Consider the following 14,804-nt stretch of genomic DNA (forward strand, 5'->3'; position numbering starts at 1 on the left):
AGTGTTAAAAAAAATAGATATAGATAAATATATCTAGCATCTATCTAGCATTTATATATATATAATCTTCTTTATTTACCGAGAGAGAAAATGATGTTGGAAGGCAAGGCATCTAGCTGCAGGTAAAACCAAGCAGACTTAGCCGGCTGGGTTCCAGGGGCCTTGGATCAGGCCAGCCTCCCACGTCCTCCTCACAGCACAGAGGGGCTGCAGAGTGCAGGCCTGCTCTCAGAGGAAGCTGGACACAACAGAACCACATGATAGGCTTTAGTCTTCCCAAAGCATGTCAAAGAACAGGGAAGCCTGGCATGACAGTCATGGGACTCCCGGACCTGGGGAGGAGCGATCCTGGAGGACTGGCACTCAGAGCCGCTGGGGCGGATGAAGGCTGGAGGAAGGGTTCTTTAACAAGCTGAGCAAAGAACACCAGATCCCTCCTGTGCTTGGGGTGATTTTTCTGTGCAGGGGCCCTTAGCTCAAGGTTAGTGAATGGGGTAACCTTTGGCAGCCATAGAAACAAAGTTTCTAGGGGCACCTGCCGTTGCTCAGCCGGTTGAGCATCTGCCTTCTGCTGGGGTCCTGGGGTCATGGCCCCCGCATTGGGTCCCCCTCCTCCCCATGCTCCCTGCTGGGCAGGAACCCTACTTTTCCCTCTCCCTCTGCTGGCTGCCATCTCACACCTTATGTGCACTTGCTCTCCCTGTCAAATAAATTAAATTTAAAAAAAAAAAAGAAGAAGAAGAAGGAAAGTTTCTAGAAAGAAAGAAGCAGAACTCACTATCTACTGGGGTAAATCAACTGGAATGAAAAGCATAGAAGACAAAAACAACAATAAAAAGACAAAGACCTGAAAGGCAATCCAAGATGTGTTTTATGACATGGGAGCCAAATTTAGGAAAACCAGAGCGAGCCCTGGCATGGGCAGGGAGCAGTAGAGTCCAGGGGCCGGCCGTTGAGGTATCATCTTGTTCATTGAGCACTAGTGAGTGCCATGCACATTCACAACCATGCAAAGTCCATAATGTTAACCCATTTAGAGATGAGGAAACCGAGGCCCCAAGTGATTGATTCTAGAGGGCCGGTGGAGGGATTCCTGGGCCAGTCTCACTGGCTCTGAAACCCTTCCCCTCTCCCTGCCTGGCCTTTGGGCCGACTGTACGTTGTTTCTAGAGAACAGGACAGCTGGGGGCCTGGTGAGGTGGCCAGGGTCACCTCCTGCAGAGAACTGCCCAGCCCCCAGGCCAAAGGCATCCTGGCCTCTCCCTAGTAAGCTGATTACCTCTGGTCTGTGATGCCCTGACCTGGCATTCCCATCCTGTGGCTGCCCGCTCCCCACAGAGCAGAGATGGGGAGAGGGGCATGACATGGGCCTCCACGCACACCCTGTTTGACCGCCCTGAGCCATCAGCAGCAATTTTTCCAGGGAGGAGGGAGAGCTGTAGGGCATGACTTTGTCGTAGGGGTTTCCTTCACTCCTGGTTTAATTGTGATGCCACAGACATAACAGACTAAAGCCACACCTAGACAGGTCATGTTCGCTCAGCAGCTCTCCACGAGATCAACTAGCAAAAGTCCCTTAATAAGGAATGTTTTTAGAAGGAACATATGGGGAATCAAAAAAGGGCTAAATATAAACCTGTATTTACAGAACTGAATAAGGAGCAAAGAAAAGCTGAACAGAAAGAGCCGGATGGAGAAGCTTTCTCCTAAAACAGGTTTTTTTCCAGTGGGTGTGAGTGTGCATTTTGCTGTATATGTGAATTCGCAGGACACTAAAGTTGCCTATAATTAAACAAAGAAAAACAGCTTCTGATGCCAAAAACAGTTCTGATGCCAGTCATACTATGGAACTACCTGAGGCTGTATCCACTAACTTTTATCAGAAATGGGCGCATTTGGTTGCATTACAGACTTAGAAATGATTAAATGGAGCATAGACTTTTGAAATAAAAGTTTCATATCCAAGGCATATTTAAGGCATAGCTAAGGCAACTCTTTGAGAGATGATCTACGTCATTAATGCTGAAAGAAAGAAGAAGCCAACTCTTCATAAGCAGGCATGAAAGATCCCCGTGGCCCAAAGGGGATGAGGAAGGAATGAACAAGTATTTATTGAGCACCTGCCCCATGCAGAATGGTTGGTGGGCATTTTCTTGTGTGAACTTCATGACGTTGCTAAGATGAAAGGATTCTTTTTCTCCCCTGTCTGTAGACTGAAAATCCCAATGTCCGAGGTTACGCTGCTAGCACACTGCAGGCGTGGGACCCACAGCTAGTTCAAGTCCAGTTATCTGGCTCCAGAGACGCTTGCCCTTTCAAATATAGCGCAGCCCTTCAAGGTGGTGTCAGGAGGCCCTGCTCCTGACTTTCTCATTTCCTCTTCACCAGAGATTTTAACTCAAATCTATTTGAGGGGGTAGCCTGGGTGGCCCAGCGGTTTAGTGCCCCCTTCAGCCCAGGGTGTGATCCTGGAGACCCGGGATTGAGTCCCACGTCAGGCTCCCTGCGTGGGGCCTGCTTGTGTCTCTACCTCTTTCTCTCTGTGCGTCTCTCATGAATAAATAAATAAAATCTTTTTTAAAAAAAAAATGTATTTGAGGAAGTTTTCTTCTTTGTTTAGGGAAAAGCATTGCCTTGAAAGCATTTGGTGGTACATTTTACCCAAAAGAAAGCCCCTCATAACTTTTGCGTGTTACTTTTTTATTACATTGGTTCGATGTTACATCATTTTGTTCCTCTGTACAGAGACCTTCCATTTTTACACAGTATGGTGTGAACCGAGTTCTTTACTCACTTGGATCATGTGACACAAAATCTACCATAACAGCTAAGGGTGGGTCCTGACTAGGATCCTGCTTCACTTGCCTTCACTCAAATGTCAAGGCAATCTTTGAACGAGCAGATTAGACACAGATTGTGAGATAGCGGAGAGTGGGTGGAGCGAGAAAGGTTCCCAGTCCCAGTTCCCAGAGTGTGGACACGGCATTCATTTTACTGAACAGCCCTTCAGAGTGGAAAGTGACTTTCTACAGCACCCCATAGAAAGTGCTGGTTGGTACAGCCAGCTGGTCAGTGGTGGAGGAGGTGTAGCTCCCCAAGAAATGTGTGAACAGCCCACCTGCTCAGACAAGGAGACAGTCCACTTTCCTGCAACTACCCTGGAGCCCTGGACTCCCGTGTGCAGAGTCCAAACAGCAGTATCACTGAGCTCCCAGCTATGTATATCTCTTTAATCTCACCCTTTACAATTTTGAGTTTCAGGGGCGCCTGGGTGGTTCAGTCGGTTAAGCGTCTGACTCTGGATTTCGGCTCAGGTGAAGTCAGCATGGGATTCTCTCTCCTTCTCCCTCTGCCTCTCCCGCCCTTGCACATGTGCTCACGCACGCACACTTTCTCTCTCAAATAAATAAATACAATCTTTAAAATCTTGAGATTCATGTAAGAGATTTATATGTACTTAATACGTTAGTGTTATAGTACATGCATAGATTTTATTAGTTAATACATGTAAACTGGAAAAACATGCTTGAAAACAGTTTGCCAGCATGAGGACAAAACCCAAAAAGCTTGGAGATTCTCTGCCTAGGGGAAGGTGAGTGACAAAAATCAGTGGAGGTGGTGACAAAAGCCTGCCGCTAAATTCCTAAGATCCAAAAGATAAACCCAAATTGCCTGGGTCAAGGTGCATGGAGAGGCCAACTGGCCAGAAGCAAGGTACAATTGGACTCTCCCTGCTTTTCTTTTTACCAGTGAGGATGACACCTGCGAAATTGCTTGAGAGGCAGGTGGCTTGTGAGTCACAGGACGGCCCTTTCATTCCCTGAGTTGCCCCAGGCTGTGGCCCCCAAGACTCGAGAGACCAGCTCTCCTTCCCAAAGCAATGAGTTCTGCGGGTCAAAGAAGCAAATAGTGGAAGATATTTAAAAAGTTCAACATCACTGTCCTACAAAACATTAAAACTAGTAAGAAAATAATAATAATAAATAATAAATAAAACTAGTAGGAATACCCCATTTTTGACCATCAATTACATAGATTTAAAGAGTCAATAGTTGACCAAGGTGGAAAAATAGACATTCCCATGTACGCCCAGTGGGTGTGTGAATTGGCAGAAATTTTCTGCAGGCAATTTGAAAATACTGACGAAGAGTTTTAAAAATATACACATCTACCTACCCATCAATTTATCCTCTGGGTATTTTTTGAAGAAAATAATCAAATTTGGAAATAAAGGTTTAAATACATAAAAGCTTGTTATTCAACCACTTATTCATTCTACACATACTTCCTGGTGTCTTTTTTTGAGGCAGATTCTGTGCTACCACACAACAAAAAAGTAAAATAGGGCTCTGCTCTCCTAGAGATTATTAATAATCATTGCAGTGTTATTTATAACAGGGAAAAATAGAAACTAAGAACACGACCAAGATGGGGTTGTTGTTGTTCTGCAGTTATGAATTCCTATGCAGCCAGTATAGATTGTATCATAGAAGATACTGGAAGGACGCCTGGCTGGGTTAGTAGGGAGAGGGTGCCACTCTTGATCTCTGAGTTGTGAGTTTGAGTCCCATGTTGGGTATAGAGATTACTTAAATAAATAAACTTAAAAAAAAAAGACATCAGGTAATTTGAGTGGAAGAAAGCAACAAAACAGAAATATATGTCTCCTCACAGCTTTGAGGGCCCAGAGGAGGGTCACAGTTCACCCTATCATTTGAGACAGAGGTCATTTAGAATGAACAGACTTTCCTTTAGCGAGAAACAAAGCAGAATAGAACAAAAAACACTGGGAAATATGCTCACCATTTCTTCCTACTTCGTGAATGTTTTCTGAGGGTGATTCTAGGAGGAACTAGCAGAGCAGGTAACAATGACATTGACTGAAGATTCTGAGAGGCAGTAAGTCTCATCTAAGGAACTACAGCTCAATCTGAAAATAAGTACCTCATCCAATATTTAAAAAGAATCTCCAGCATAATCAATTAAAAGTCCCTAAGAGAAATGGGCTTGCCCAGACATTGTTGGTGCGGGGGTAGCTTGTTATAAACATCTGAGAAAGCAATTAGCAGTATCTATCAAAACTTGTAATGTCACTGCCATAACCTAGCGACTTTATTTATAGGAATGGATGTCTAGGAGTACTTATGCCTGCATGAAACAATTTAATATGGAAATGGGAATTAACCAACATCTGCATATTGAGAGTCAATAAGGAGACAAGAGAGAAAAAGAGGTAGCAAGAATTTGTGAAGAAGGGCAGCCTGAGTGGCTCAGCGGTTTAGCGCTGCCTTCAGCCTAGGCCTGATCCTGGAGACCTAGGATTGAGTCCCACGTCAGGCTCCCTGCATGGAGCCTGCTTCTCCCTCTGCCTGTGTCTCTGCCTCCCTCTCTCTCTCTCTCTCTCTCTCTCTCTCTCTCAGTCTCATGAATAAATAAATAAAATCTTTTTTTTTTTAAAGAATCTGTGAAGAAATAATGGCCAAAATTTCCCAAATTTCCTGGAAAAGATTAATCTGCACATCCTAGAAATGCAACATACTCAATCAACCCAAAGAGATCCACACTGAAATACAACATAGGCAGAGTGTCTAAAGCTAAAGATGAGGAGAGAATCTTGAAAATAGCAAGAGAAAAATGACTTATCATGTACAATTGATGGTGAATTAACAGCTGACTTTCTCACCAGAAGCTGTGGAGGCCAGTAATTGGTGGGATGACCTATTCAAAGTGCTGAAACAAAAATAACAGAATTGTACATCTAGCAAACCATTCATCAAAAATGTATTCTTGAGAGGTGCTTGGGTGGCTCGGTTGGTTGAGCGTCTGACTCTTGATTTGGGTTCAGATCATGATCTCAGGGTGGTGGGATTGAGCCACAAGTTGGGCTCTGTGCTCAGTAAAAAGTCTGCTGAAGATTCTCTCTCTCACCCTCTCCCTCTGTCCTTCCCCTCACCTCTCTGCCCACCCCTACTGCCCACCCACATTTGCACATTCACATTCTCTCTCTCTAAAATGAATGGATAAATCTTTTTAAAAAATGTATTCTTAAAAGACATTCAAATAAACAAATATAAACAAAACCTGAGAGAATTTGTCACTAGTTGACCTGCCCTGCAAGAAATACTCCAGGGAGTCCTTCAGGCTACATGAAAGGACACTGGACAATACTTGAAAACACATGATGAGATAAAGATCTCACCCTTTAAAAAAAAAAAAAAAAAAGATCTCACCCTTGACCATACTGAATACTAGGAATGTGGAGAAAAAGAGCAGATATAGCAAATTTCTGGTTACCTTATCTTCTTACTCTTCAAGCTTTACACTCTGAGTTTTTTTTTTTTTTAAAGATTTATTTATTTATTTATCATAGAGAGAGAGAGAGGGGCAGAGACATAGGAGGAGGGAGAAGCAGGCTCCATGCCGGGAGCCCTACATGGGACTCGATCCTGGGACTCCAGGATCATGCCCTGGGCCAAAGGCAGGCACTAAACCGCTGAGCCACCCAGGGATCCCCTACACTCTGAGTTTTTAATGCAATATCCACCAAATATCCAGTCATATTGAAATAGCCTGACGTTTGGTTCAGAGAGCTGATGACACATACTTGTTTTGACTTGATGACATTTGGGGCTTGGAGCTAATAGATTTCTCCCTTTTGTATGACTGAGCACAACCTAAGAAATAATACCATCAATAATAACATCATTATTTTACAATGAAAGTCTAATTAGAGTGTGAACGGAAGTGCTATTGGCCAAGGGCCCCTATCCACTAGTTATGTCTTAATGGGAAATCTGACCCAAGAATCTGACAATCAAAACGGCTTATCTTTCATTTTACCATTATTTGTTCACAGTTATGCCATCTGGCTCATATAACCAGAAGAAACTTGGCACCCATGTTCAACTAGAATGACCGTCAATTCACAAAACATCCTTATTTTCTCTTGGCTAAGAACAAAGTGACAACTGATCTCAATGTGTAAGTACTTATCATGTAAAACAAATGACTTGAGCAGGGAATATTTTTTAAGAGAGGTTGGAGGAGCATTTTGGTGTCATCAGATATCTCAAACTATATCCTAACAGTATAACCTAATTTATCTTTCTTTATGTTTGTCTCTGAATTTTCTCTTCAATTTAACAAATACTTTTTGAGCACCTGCTGTATAAAACAGAATGAGCCAAATACTAAAAAGGATACCAAGCTATATTAGGCAGCAGATGGCTCTGGCTTTATAAGAAAGAAAACCTCAGATTTCAGTGGCTTAACTCAATGGAACTTAATTTCACGCTCACTTAACAGCTCAATGATGCTGTCCTAGGTCAGTAGGCACCTTTCTTCCTCCTGGTGACCCAGGTATTTTTGGACCCTTCTATCTTGAATTCCTGCCATCTTCTAGGGCATCAGAATCTTTGCTTCAAGCTGCCTAAATGGTAGAAGAGTAAAGAAAGCATGCAGATTTCTTAAAACACACACCCCACGGGCGACACCTGTCACTTTCACTTGTGTTCAACCTGTAAGAACAAGTCACTTGGCATAACTGGACATAGGAGATTGGCCAGTGTTGTCCCTGGCTAGGTAGTCACTTCCTGGCAACAACTTTATAGTTGGGGAGGAAGGGAACAAGCTAGAGGTCTGTTATTCCTATTGTGTAAGATATAGCTTCTATCTTCAAAGGACCTTTGCCAGAGTAGAGAAGAAAGTTCACAGGAGAGAAATGTCACAGAGGCGGTGGCATTTGAGAGGATCCTCAATTGACTGAACTGCCAGACCACGTGTTGGTAAGTGGGGCATTCTAGATGAAGTGACTGTCGCTAAGGAAGCATGGAGGGAGGGAGGGAATGTTGAGTAACTAGTTTTCCTGGAACAAAGATTTGCATAGGAGAGAGATCAAGCTTAAAAGTTTCATCAGGTCATTGTCATGTAAGGCCCTGAATGTCAGGACAAAGAGCTGGAATTCTGTGCTTCCTTTATCATGATTATCGTGCATTTTTAACACAAAGTGGCCCGAACAATGACAGCATTAATCACTAACAAGTAACAGTCACAGAGCAGACAATGCATTCACTATGAAGGGATTTCATTTTTCAGATGGTAACACTAATGACAGCATCATATGACATCACAGGCTGTGATCGATTTCAGAAGTTTGTGTCTGTTCTCACGTGTCTGGATACGTACAAAATGCAGTCCAAACATTTCCATTTCACTCTTGCGCCTTCTCCCAGGATTATCTCACTTAGTTATCTAGAGACGCTGAGGGTAGCTTTACACACTGACATCACAAACCAGCAGTGCGCCCCCCTCCCAGGGCGGGGCAGGAGGCCTCTCTAGGGCTGCGAACTCTGAATACTGTTGGCCCAAAATGGACAAACTTTTTAGAATCTCTGAAAGTAAGAAAGAGAGTTTTACTCGAACCCACGTTAGAACTTAGAAACCTAAAGTGGCTTTCCTTATACATCAGGCCTTTCCAGAGTTTTCCTCTCCTCCATACGGATACTGATCACTGCACAGCCCATGAATGTGATTCCCTTCATCCCCAACAGACAGTGGTCCTCACGGCATCAGGGTCACGCTGGCATGTAAATCGTACTGGAAATTTAATGGGCATAAAGATTTGTTTAAAAATATTTGGGTGCAAAGGGACAGGAGGGGCATATACAATAACATTGGGGAGCCTTAGGAAAGTAGTAACTGGGCTTGAAAACTTTTTTTTTTAAGATGTTATTTATTTATTCATGAGAGACACAGAGAGAGAGGCAGAGACACAGGCAGAGGGAGAAGCAGGCTCCCCACAAGGAGCCTGATGTGGGGCTCGATCCCAGGACCCTAGGATTCTGACCTGAACCAAAGGCAGGTGCTCAACCGGTGTCCCGAAAACCTTTTCTGATTGTGACTTTGATGTATATCCCTCCAAGCTGGCATGGCTGTAAACTATACCCAAGTAGAACATTTCAGAAATTCTGATTGCGGGCGGGGTCTCCTTGTTCCCACTATGCTGCACGTCACATCTCCCTGTTTCGGAATGAGGTAGGAATGAGACAAATGAATAGATTTACAGAGAGGTTCTGTCTTCATCTCTTCTATAGAACTCTTACTCGAAGCACTTAGACCTACTTTACCTGGTACTTATTCTGTCAATTTCCAATTAACATAATGCAATTTTGCAAGATTGTTTTTAAGCCATTGTTACCTTGGTTTAAAATAGTCTAAATAGGCATAATATAAGCTAGAGTTTAGTTATACAGAGCTCTTAATATTATATACATAACCTCATTTGCTTCATAAAATAATTATAAGCAATAATTTTCACAATCAATATTTTTAATAAGTTCACATTCATAACCATTTTTCCCATGATAAAATTAACAAAAAATTAAAAAACAAAGTATCTAAAGTTGGTGAGCATATTGTGAGGAGAACATTCTCATTAATTGATGGTGCTAAAAAAAGTTGATGGTGCTGATTTAAATAATCACAGACTTTCTGGAAAGCAATCTGGAAAAATGCATCAACAGTTTAAAAACATCTGTTCCATTTGTCTCAATTATATATACACACACACAAACAGAGCAAAAAACATTCCCCACAGCAAAAAGTGTTAATGGTGGTTATCTCTTGGTAATGGGATAATAGATAGTGTTTACTTTGGAATTATATTTTTAAAAAATCTATCCCCAGGATGTCTGGGTGGCTCAGTGGTTTAGCGCCTGCCTTCCGCCCAGGGTGTGATCCCAGAGTCCTGGGATCGAGTCCCACGTCGGGCTCCCTGCATGGAGCCTGCTTCTCCCTCTGCCTGTATCTCTGCCTCTCTCTCTCTCTCTCTCTCTCTCTGTCTCTCTCTCTGTCTCTCATGAATAAATAAATAAAATCTTTTAAAAAAAAATCTATCCCCACTGAGAAAGTTTTATTTTTATGATTATGGTAAAATTGTTTCCATCATTTAAGAAAAGTTATAAAGAATCTTAATAAAATAAGAATATTCATAATATTCAATAAGAATACCATATTTTATAAAGAATATAATATCAACTAATTACATGTGTATATATACAAATATATAGTCAATTGCCTAATAGATACATCTGTTTCCTAAGGCCTAACATGAGGCACCAATGAGCCAAGACTAAAACCGTGTTTATCAATAAGTGTTAGGGCAAGTGGAATATGAATTATGGATGTTTAAAATTTCTCATTTACAGTTCTTCAGCACTGAACTTGTACTGCTTTTAAATTCCAAAAAGAACACTTAAAAATCAAATAGAAAAAAAAATCTCTACAGAGCATGATTATTATCATTCTATTCACTATACAGTTATTAAGTCGTGTCAGGTTGTCAGCTTCCTTGTTTGTAAAGTGAGGGGATTAGACTAGATGTTCTCTAAGATATCTTGCAGGCTTAGAAGATTCTATGGCTGTGAACCATACAGCACACACCTAATACATAATTATCAAAACAACAGACCATGTCTATTGTAAATCTAAAAAGACCCTGACCTTGAGGCGTCATGATATAATAATGAGAGCAAGGCCAGGAAACTTGGAAACTTGGCTAGGGGGTGCCTAGGTGGCTCAGTCAGTTAAGCATCTGCCTTCTGTTCACGTCATGATCCCAGGGTCTTGGGATCTAGCCTGAGGGTTGTGTTGGGTTGTGTTGTGTAGTGTTGTGTCAGGCTCCTTGCTCAGTGGGGAATCTGCTTCACCCTCTCCCTCTGTTCTTCTTCCCTCCTCCTGCTTGTGCTCTCTCACTCAAATAAATGAAATCTAAAATAATAATAATAATAAAAAACCCACTTGGCTAACATCCTGGCTTGGGTCTCATTTCCCTCATTAGAAAGGTGAGGCTAATAACTCTTCTCAAAGGATTGAAAAGGGGTCGAATGTGCTAACAAACCCAAAGGCCTTTGCATGTTGGCTGGCTGGGAGGAGATGCTTCAGAAATGGTACTTTACTCACTAAGCCAAGACGTGACAGTGTATCGGCCAGATTGCACTGGATCATCATCCCTGGATCTAAACTCCATTTGGAACACTGCAGTGGGAAGCAGAGGGTACCCTTTGTGAGGACTAACCCATTTCAGCTTGGGGAAGATGAGATAAGGGTTCAGGTGGGACCTGAGTGTGACACACCATGTCACCAGGTCCTCGGGGCTGTCCTGTGGGAAGTGGGCAGCATAGGGAGTCAAAGAGGGGTACAGAGGAAAAGCCTAGTTATGTGTTTTCCTCTGCCCTGGGTTGCTTACCTGCTTGCCAGATTTTCCTCCTCCTCCCCTCCTTTTCACCAGAAAATATTTTTTATTTTATTTATTTATTTTTTAGATTTTATTTATTCATGAGAGACACAGAGAGAGAGAGAGGCAGAGACACAGGCAGAGGGAGAAGCAGGCTCCATGCAGGGAGCCTGACGTGAGACTCGATCCTGGGTCTCCAGGATCACACCCTGGGCTGAAGGCGGCACTAAACCGCTGAGCCACCCGGATTGCCCTCATCAGAAAATATTTAATGATACAGATGACGTGCAAGTCTCCATGCTTGTTATCAGGGTTTGGATATTAAATGAGATTTTGGTTCTGACTGGTGCTTGGAGGGAATAGTGGGCTTCAGAACACGGTGAGACAAAGCCTCCCAACGACAATTCCCTCAAGGGATTTTTCTTTCTGGCAGAAGTAGACTGTGCTCCAGTAGTCAAGATATGTTGGAGGTTGGGAGGGGAGCTCCCTGGCAGGAACACCACATGATGAGCTCAATACCAATGGCTACTTCATTAAGGAGCTCATGGAAATGAGCTGCCATAAAAAAGTATCTGAGGTACAGAGAGGAGGGAAATGAGGCTTACAACTAGATCATAAAGGATATAGACCATGCTTAAGAATTAGGAACAGGGGCAGCCCGGGTGGCTCAGCGGTTTAGCACCGCCTTCAGCCCAGGGACTGATCCTGGAGACCTGGGATTGAGTCCCACTTCGGGCTCCCTGCGTGGAGCCTGCTTGTGTCTCTGCCTCTCTCTCTCTCTCTCTCTCTCTCTCTCTCTCTCTCTCTCTCTCTCTTTCTCTCTCTCTCTCTCTCTCTCTGTGTCTCTCGTGAATAAATAAATAAAATCATAAAAAAAAAGGAATTAGGAACGACAATTCAACAACAGGAAAACAAAAAACCCAACTAAAGAATGGGCAAAGGACTCGAATAGACATTTCTCCAGAGAAGACATACAAATGGGCAACAAACATGAAAAGATGCTCAATTTCAATCGTCACCAAGGGATGACCACTACTATAAGATAATAATAATGATAGAAACGTCGGTGAGGAGGTGGAAAAATTGCAACCTTTGTGCCCTGTTGGTGGGAATGTAAAATAGAGCAGCCATTAAGGAGAACAGTCTGGCAATTCCTCAAAAAGTTAAAAATGCAATTACCATATGATCCAGCAACCCCACTTCTTTTTTTTTTTTTTTTTTTGGAACCCCACTTCTTGATATTTGTCCACAAAAATTGAAAGCCGAGTCTTGAAGAGGTATCTGTATACCTGTGCTCACAGCAGCGTGGGTCACAATAACCCAGAGGTGGGAACAACCCCGACGTGCGTCCTTGGGTGAATGGCTAGACCACGTGTGGTAAACACATGCACTGGAATGTTGTTCGGCCTTAAAGGAAAGTCTGACACGTGCTACCACATGGAGGAACAGTGAGGACATTCTGCTAAGTGAGATATGCCAGTAGCCAGAGGACAGACACTGCATGATTCCACTTCTGTGAGGTATCTAAAGTTGTCAGACTCCCAGAAATAGAAAGTAGAATGGTGGTTGCCAGGGGCCTGGGGGAGGCGGGAGAGGGGAGCTGTCGCATGGGTATGATTTCAGTTTTGCAAGGGGAACAATTTCTAGAGCTCCACTGCACAGTGTGAATACAGTTAACACCAAACTATCGTACACTTGCAAATGATGAAGATGGCAAATTTCACGTTATGTGGGGTTTTTTGTAGTTGTTTTTTTACCACAATAAAAAAGAAAGAATCGGGAACCCTCTCTTGAAGGCAGCTGGCCATTCCCTGAAGCGTTTTAAAGCTGGGAGCGACCCGGTCACACGCATTTTGGGGAGCGGCCTCTGGGGAAAGTGTTTCATGGATAGTGATGGAACAGTCTGGAACCCGGGGAGACCAGCTGGAGGGCCTTCCAAGGGTTTGCCGAGGGTGTGACAAGCTCAGAGAGAAAGAGGAAGGAGATGTGACAGCAGGAAGGAATGCGGGCGGGGCTGGGAACCGGGTCGTCCTGCCTGGGGTGTGTGACTGAGGCCACCACGGCCTGGGCAGCTGAGTGTCGCCAGCGGGGAGTGCGGCTGCTCCTGCCCCGAGATGGGCTGAGTCAGGAGGACTCCGGTGCGGGGGCCACTGCCCCGTGGGGCTCTGACCAGGGTCCTCTCCCCACCCCGCTCCGCTGGCTGCTTTCTTTTCTTCCTTCTCTCTTCTTTTATTAACAGGAGCACCGATTCTCTTGAACACTGTCCTCGTATTCAGAGTTGCAGTTCTCCTAAGGCTGAGTAAAGAGAGTCCTGATTCTGGCAACCTCTCTAGAAATTCAGTGACTTTCCATTTATCTGCCTTTTATCTGCGTCCTGTGGAATTTCCCAGCACTTATATCATCCTCCAGAAATGCATCCTGGGTGAAGACTTTTTGAATCCCCACATTGGAGAAAAACCTTTGTGGTGGATGTTTTCCTTGGTACAAATGCATTAACATGTGATTTCTGGACGCAGAGGGTGTCGCACTCAGTGGGCGAGAGGATGAGGCCACCCTGGAAGTCGGGTGCAGGGGTCAGATGGGATCCCTTCAAGTGAGGGGCTCTGTCCGGGACAATTCAGATTCTTTTTTTTTTTTTTTTTTTTTTTTACAATTCAGATTTTGACTCACAAAATAACACAGGTCTTTTTTTTCTTTTTAAGATTTTATTTATTTATTCATGAGAGACATAAAGAGAGAGAGAGAGGCAGAGGGAGAAGCAGGCTCCACGCAGGGAGCCCAATGCAGGACTCGATCCCAGGTCTCCAGCATTATGCCCTGGGACAAAGGCAGGCGCTAAACCACTGAGCCATCCAGGGATCCCCAACACAGGTCTTTATGTCGTTGACTTTTGGAATTACTTACGAGATATGGACACTCCTGAATGCCAAAGACCAAGAATAATTTTTTCTAGATTAATCATGAAGGACCTTTGGTAAAATAATGTTGCTTGTTAAAATCATGTTTAATATGTTGGCAAATTGAATTTAAGTTTTAAAAATGTAAAAAAATCATATTTAATTTACAAATCCTCAAATCTCTTGTTTTTGTCCTTTGATATTTCATTTCCTGCTTCCAAGCTTAGAGAAAGTATAATTCCTCTAAAGATATCATAACTACTAGTTTCTGTTTTCTGCTACTTTGCTATGACTTGCTTTATATGTTGAATTGTCAAATCTATCTAAAGTTTTTTTTTATGGTGTAAATTAAATCATTTTTCAATATTGCTAGCACCAAGAAGTAAATCCAAAAGGGGTATCCTTCTATCCTTCTCTGTAAAGCAGATGGTTTGCATGCTTTGTAAAATGCTTAGCACAGTACAAATGTGAGGTGATCTAACCCGGGGCGGGGGGGCGGGGGGAATGTTTTCACTCCACATCTCCCTTGGAAAATATTTAAAGCACAGCAGTCATAGATCTAATTTTCTTTGAAGGTGCTTTTGGATAGAATCCAGGAAAACTACCCTTTGTAAAACCAAGGAGTATTTCATCTGAAAACTTGGTCCACTTAAAAAAAATTAACTACCAAGCAT

The 14,804-nt window shown here is 43.1% G+C and overlaps 1 long non-coding RNA gene across 1 annotated transcript in view; it reads left to right on the top strand.

Moving 5' to 3' along the window:
* Positions 1–14,804, top strand: part of LOC129523000 (uncharacterized) — a 64,406-nt gene that overhangs the window by 14,794 nt on the left and 34,808 nt on the right. The window contains exons 2-3 of the long non-coding RNA XR_008667031.1: positions 6,857–6,981; positions 7,681–7,784. This is a non-coding gene — a long non-coding RNA (uncharacterized LOC129523000). The remainder of the gene's footprint in view (positions 1–6,856; positions 6,982–7,680; positions 7,785–14,804) is intronic.

This window comes from Nyctereutes procyonoides, unplaced genomic scaffold, assembly GCF_905146905.1.
Source record: "Nyctereutes procyonoides isolate TBG_1078 unplaced genomic scaffold, NYPRO_anot_genome, whole genome shotgun sequence".
NCBI classification, from domain to species: Eukaryota; Metazoa; Chordata; class Mammalia; order Carnivora; family Canidae; genus Nyctereutes; species Nyctereutes procyonoides.